The sequence below is a fragment of the Humulus lupulus genome, chromosome 5 (assembly GCF_963169125.1).
Source record: "Humulus lupulus chromosome 5, drHumLupu1.1, whole genome shotgun sequence".
Classification (NCBI taxonomy): domain Eukaryota; kingdom Viridiplantae; phylum Streptophyta; class Magnoliopsida; order Rosales; family Cannabaceae; genus Humulus; species Humulus lupulus.
In genome coordinates this window covers 70,443,587-70,449,586 of record NC_084797.1, presented here as the reverse complement: position 1 = coordinate 70,449,586, position 6,000 = coordinate 70,443,587, and the positions used below count along the sequence as shown (strand labels likewise).

The window sequence follows — 6,000 nt, the reverse complement described above, 5'->3', positions numbered from 1 at the left end:
AAAATTAGAGAGAAAGATGTTTGGAATGTGATTTGTATTGTGAGAATGAATGAATGAGACAATGGCTGATTTAGGGCTTTTTATCCCAATTTTCGGACTAGGGCTGCGGCATTACCTTGACTATGCTGCGGCCCGCATCAAATTTCCAGGTTGGAATGCCGCGGCCCTCTAAAACATATGCCGCGGCCCGCCTTGTGATTCTGGGAAATTTTGGGTTCAATGCCGCGGCCCTCCTCATCTATGCCGCGGCCCGCCCCTTTTCTGCCAAATCCGTGAGCCTCTGGAACCCCCCAATGCCGCGGCATCATAGGGCTAAGCCGCGGCCCTTAAGGAATTTTTTTTTTTTTTGATTTTTTTGATTTTTTTTTTTTTCATTTTTCACGTTTTTCACGGTTCTAAAAGTACAAAAAATAAACCAAATATCCATTGTTTACAAATACAAAAGTAAAAAAATAACAAGTAAAATATAGGGTGCCTCCTACAAGCGCTGTCGTTAACGTCATTTAGCCGGACGCGGAACCCTCTTCAGAGAGGCTTCAGAAGGAGGATAGACTTCGCTTGATCAAAACTACCACCCAAGTAGGGCTTCAATCTCTGGCCATTGACTTTAAATGAATCACCTGAGTTTCCCCGAACTTCTACAGAACCATAAGGAAAAAATTGAACTACAGTGAATGGTCCGGACCATCTTGACTTCAATTTGCCAGGAAACAGTCGAAGTCTTGAATTGAACAGAAGTACCTGCTGCCCTGGTTGGAACTCCCTTCTGATTAAGTTCTTGTCATGCCAAGCCTTTGTTCTTTCTTTATAAATCTTGGCATTCTCATAAGCCTCATTTCTGAACTCGTCAAGTTCATTCAGTTGCAACAGTCTTCTTTCACTAGCGGCACTCCAATCATAATTTAACTTTTTCATAGCCCAAAATGCCCTATGCTCCAATTCGACTGGTAGATGACACGCTTTACCAAACACCAACCTATAAGGAGACATGCCTATTGGTGTTTTGAATGCAGTTCTGTACGCCCAAATCGCATCATCTAACTTTTTCGACCAATTCTTCCTCGAACTGTCAACGGTCTTCTCCAGGATGCTCTTGATTTCTCTGTTCGAAACTTCAGCTTGCCCATTTGATTGAGGATGATAAGGCAAAGCTTTTCGGTGATAAACTCCATAACGAGCCAGCAGTGCATCCAGTTGCTTATTCACAAAGTGTTTCCCTTCATCACTAATCAGAGCTCGGGGAGTGCCAAATCTAGTAAAAATATGTTTATGCAGAAAATTAAGCACAGTTTTACCGTCATTGGCTCTAGTTGCTGCAGCCTCCACCCATTTTGATACATAATCCACTGCCAAGAGAATATATTCATTGTTGTAAGACGGTGGAAAAGGCCCCATGAAATCGATGCCCCATACGTCAAACATTTCCACCTCAAGAATCCCTTGTAGAGGCATTTTGTTTCTCCTCGAGATATTGCCAGTTCTCTGACATCTATCACAGGCCTTGACAAACACATTTGCATCCTTGAATAATGAAGGCCAATAGAAACCGCTTTGTAATACCTTAGCCGCCGTTCTTGATGCACCAAAATGCCCTCCGCATTGTTGAGTATGACAGTGATTAAGAATGGACTGCGTCTCTTCTTCAGGAACGCACCTTCTGATAATCTGATCAACACAGTGCCTATAGAGAATAGGTTCCTCCCAATAGTAGTGTTTCACCTCAGAAAAGAATTTCTTTAATTGCTGCTTTGACATTTCAGAAGGCACAATTTTTGCAACCAAAAAGTTCACTATGTCTGCAAACCACGGGACAGCTAAAGTCTCACTTACCCCAAACAACTGCTCATCAGGAAAATGATCATTGATTTGCACTGCTTTCTTATTTTCAGTCTCCTCCACCTCAAGTCTAGAGAGATGATCAGCTACCACATTCTCGCTGCCCTTCTTGTCACGAATCTCCATGTCAAATTCTTGAAGCAACAGAATCCATCTAATCAAGCGGGGCTTGGCATCTTTCTTTGACATCAAGTATTTAATGGCAGAGTGATCAGTGTAGACAATCACCTTGTTACCAATCAGATATGGTCTGAATTTATCGCAAGCAAACACAATAGCTAGCAACTCTTTTTCTGTAGTGGCATAATTAAGCTGAGCATCATTTAGAGTCCGACTAGCATAGTAAATAGACCTGAATACCTTATCAATCCACTGTCCCAGAACTGCCCCCACTGCGTAATCACTGGCATCACACATCAACTCAAAAGGCAATTCCCATCTCGGAGCTATCACAATTGGAGCAGAAATAAGCTTTTCTTTCAAGAAATTGAACGCCCTCAAACATTCGTCATTAAAATCAAAGACAACTCCATTCATAAGCAGATTCGAAAGAGGCTTAGACACCTTTGAGAAATCTTTGATGAATCTTCGATAGAACCCAGCGTGACCAAGAAAACTTCTAACTCCTTTGACTGAAACTGGTGGAGGCAGCCTTTCAATGGTAGAAATTTTTGCTCTATCTACCTCAATTCCCTCACTTGAAATTTTATGGCCAAGAACAATCCCCTCTTTCACCATAAAATGGCATTTCTCCCAATTCAACACCAGATTAGCCATCTCACAACGATGCAGCACGTTCTTCAAATTACCCAAACAAAGGTCGAATGATGAGCCAAAAACAGAGAAATCATCCATGAAAATCTCAATACACCGATCTACCATGTCTGAAAATATGGCCATCATGCACCGTTGAAATGTTGCAGGGGCATTGCATAGTCCAAATGGCATTCTCCTGAAAGCAAATGTGCCATAAGGACATGTGAAGGTTGTTTTCTCTTGATCCTCTGGTGCAATAGCGATTTGATGATACCCAGAATACCCATCTAAGAAACAGTAGTAGCTGTGGCCTGCCAATCTGTCAAGCATCTGATCAAGGAAAGGCAAAGGGAAATGATCCTTCCTTGTTGCCTTATTGAGCTTGCGGTAATCTATACAAATCCGCCACCCCGTTACAGTTCTTGTTGGAATGAGTTCATTGTTCTCATTTTTCACTACAGTCATTCCACCCTTCTTAGGTACCACTTGCACAGGACTCACCCATGCACTGTCAGAAATTGGGTAGATCACCCCAACATCCAACCATTTAAGAATCTGGTCCAATACTACATCCTTCATGGCTGGATTGAGTCTTCTCTGGGCCTCTATGGATGGCTTGCTATTCTCCTCCAATAAGATTTTATGCATTACTGTCGCTGGGCTTATTCCTCTAATATCTGCCAAGGTCCACCCAATGGCCAATTTATGCTCCCTTAGAACCCTCAAAAGTTTCTCCAATTCTACCTTTGACAGGTCAGCTGACACAATGACCGGTAAAGTTTCATTCTCTCCCAAATAAGCATATTGCAAGTGATCTGGGAGAACCTTTAATTCCAACGGTGGTGGCTGCTGAATGGAAGTTAGCGGTTTTTTAGTCGCATCCGCTAATTCTTGGAACTTTTTCCAATATGGTAAGAAAGAATTGATCCAGTTGACACATTCTCTGATCTCAGCGTCCTCATCATCATCGCCCTCATCACCCAATAATACTGCCTCTAAGGCATCACTGCTCATCCTTCTCTTGGAGACTGCCTTTTCTATCACATCCACACTAAAGCAACTGTCACTAGCCACTGGATACTTCATAGACTTGAAGACATTAAAGACCACCTCATCTCCTTGAACTCTAAGCTTAAGCTCTCCTTTTTGAACATCAATAAGAGCTTGGCCTGTGGCTAGAAATGGCCTACCAAGAATAATAGGGACATCTGTGTCCTCCTCCATGTCCAGAACAATAAAGTCAGCGGGAAATATGAACTTATCCACTTTCACAAGAACATCCTCAATAATTCCTCGTGGATGTGTTAACGATCGGTCTGCGAGCTGTAAAGTGACAGTTGTTGGTTTTGCCTCCCCCAAACCAAGTCTTTTAAACACAGATAAGGGCATCAGATTGATACTTGCCCCCAGATCACATAAGGCGTGCTTGCATTCAAACTTGCCAATGGTGCAAGGTATGGTGAAACTCCCCGGATCTCTCAGCTTTTGGGGTAACTTCCTTTGTAAAATAGCGCTGCACTCTTCAGTGAGTGCTACAGTCTCATAGTCCTCCATTCTCCTTTTCTTTGACAGAATCTCCTTCATGAACTTAACATAACTGGGCATCTGCTCCAAGGCCTCCGCAAAAGGAATGTTTATGTGCAGCTTTTCAAACACCTCAAGAAACTTAGAAAACTGTTTATCAAGGGTAGTCTTTCTAAGCCTCTGAGGGTATGGAACTCTAACTGGCTGCTCAATGACAACTGGGGGACTCTGATCTGACTTCTGATGATTTTCAGTAACCCTTTCTGAATTAGACTGTGCACCCATCTCTTTTTTCTGAACTACTGCCTGTGGAGGTCTAGGCTGCTCTGTTTGCTTCCCACTCCTCAGAGTAATTGCCTGAACTTGCTCCTTGGGGTTGACTTCAGTATTACTAGGCAAGTTTCCCTGGGGTCTGTTATTGAGCATATTGGCCAACTGCCCAACCTGTGTCTCAAGGTTTCGAATGGAGGATCTTGTCTCAGTCATAAATTGAGTCTGAGTGTTAGTAAGAGTCAACAGGGCAGCTTGCAGTTCATTAGGTCTCTCAGGTTGAGGCATTGATTGTGGAGGCCTAGGCTGCATTGATGAAGAAGCTTGATTCATAGATGGCTGAGGCATGTTATTCTGAAATTGTCCCTGAAACTGAGGTTGTTGGCCTTGATTATTCTTCCACGAAAAATTTGGATGATTTCGCCACCCAGGATTGTAGTTGTTGGAGAATGGATTATTGAGCGGCCTTTGAAAGTTTCCCACCGCTTGAACTTGAGCATGATCCATTGGGGTGTTATTATTACAGATAGGGCACTGATCGAAAGAATGAGCACCACCAAACATTTCACACCTCACTGCCATCTGAACCGCATTAGCAGACACACTACTCTGTTGCAACTGCTTGGTCAAAGAGGCTACTTGCGCTGTTAAAGCAGTAATTGCATCGAGCTCATGCACCCCAGCTACCTTTCTAACTCCTGATGATCTTTCCTCTGACCACTGATGGTTGTTTGTAGCCATGTCCTCCAGCAGCTCATAAGCGCCAGTTGCGCTCTTGCTCATAAAAGTGCCACCCGCTGCAGCATCTATAATGGTTCTGGTTGTCGGACATAAACCATTGTAGAAGTTCTGTACTAGCATCCACTGTTCAATGCCATGATGAGGACATCTTCTAAGGAGTTCCTTAAACCGTTCCCACGCCTCATATAATGACTCTCCGTCATTCTGGCAAAAGTTATTTATCTCTCCCCTTAATTTAGCAGCTTTGGACGGAGGGAAGAATTTGGACAAAAACTTCTGAGCTAGATCTTGCCAAGTGACAATGGAGTTTGGCTGTAGAGAATTCAGCCAACTTTTAAATCTGTCCCTTAGAGAAAATGGGAAGAGCCTAAGCTTGATTGCGTCATCACTCACCCCATTATATTTGAAGGTTCCACACAACTCCAGAAAGTTGGACAAATGGGTGTGAGGATCTTCAGAGGGCAACCCATTGAATTGCACAGAGGACTGCACCATTTGTAAAATAGCAGGCTTTATTTCGAAGTTGTTGGCCTCTACAGTTGGTGGGCATATACTATTTTGTACTCCCGTCAGAGTGGGTAGCACATAATCTCTCAGACTCCTCTCAGCGTTGGTCTGAGCCTGAACCCCTTGGACAACTCCTGGATTTAGACCATTCCTGCCATCCCCATCATTCTGTGCCATCTTCACAGAATTCTGGGTCTCTCTCTTATTCTTTCTGATTTGATTGCAAGACTTTTCGATCTCGGGATTCAGAGGAACAAGTGTGGCTTTTCCTTTTCTGCCACGCATATACCAAAATTCACCTGAGATAGACAAATTAAGCAACTAAACAGATTAGAAACGAGAGAAATTAAAATCAAATTAGAATAA

At 43.1% G+C, this 6,000-nt stretch overlaps 1 non-coding gene across 1 annotated transcript; it reads left to right on the top strand.

The window, feature by feature from the left end:
- Positions 1-5,257: 5,257 nt before the first annotated feature.
- LOC133781020 (small nucleolar RNA R71) lies at positions 5,258-5,364 on the top strand. The gene has a single exon (XR_009869818.1). It is a non-coding gene; the product is annotated as a small nucleolar RNA R71 (small nucleolar RNA).
- The last annotated feature ends 636 nt before the right edge of the window (positions 5,365-6,000 follow it).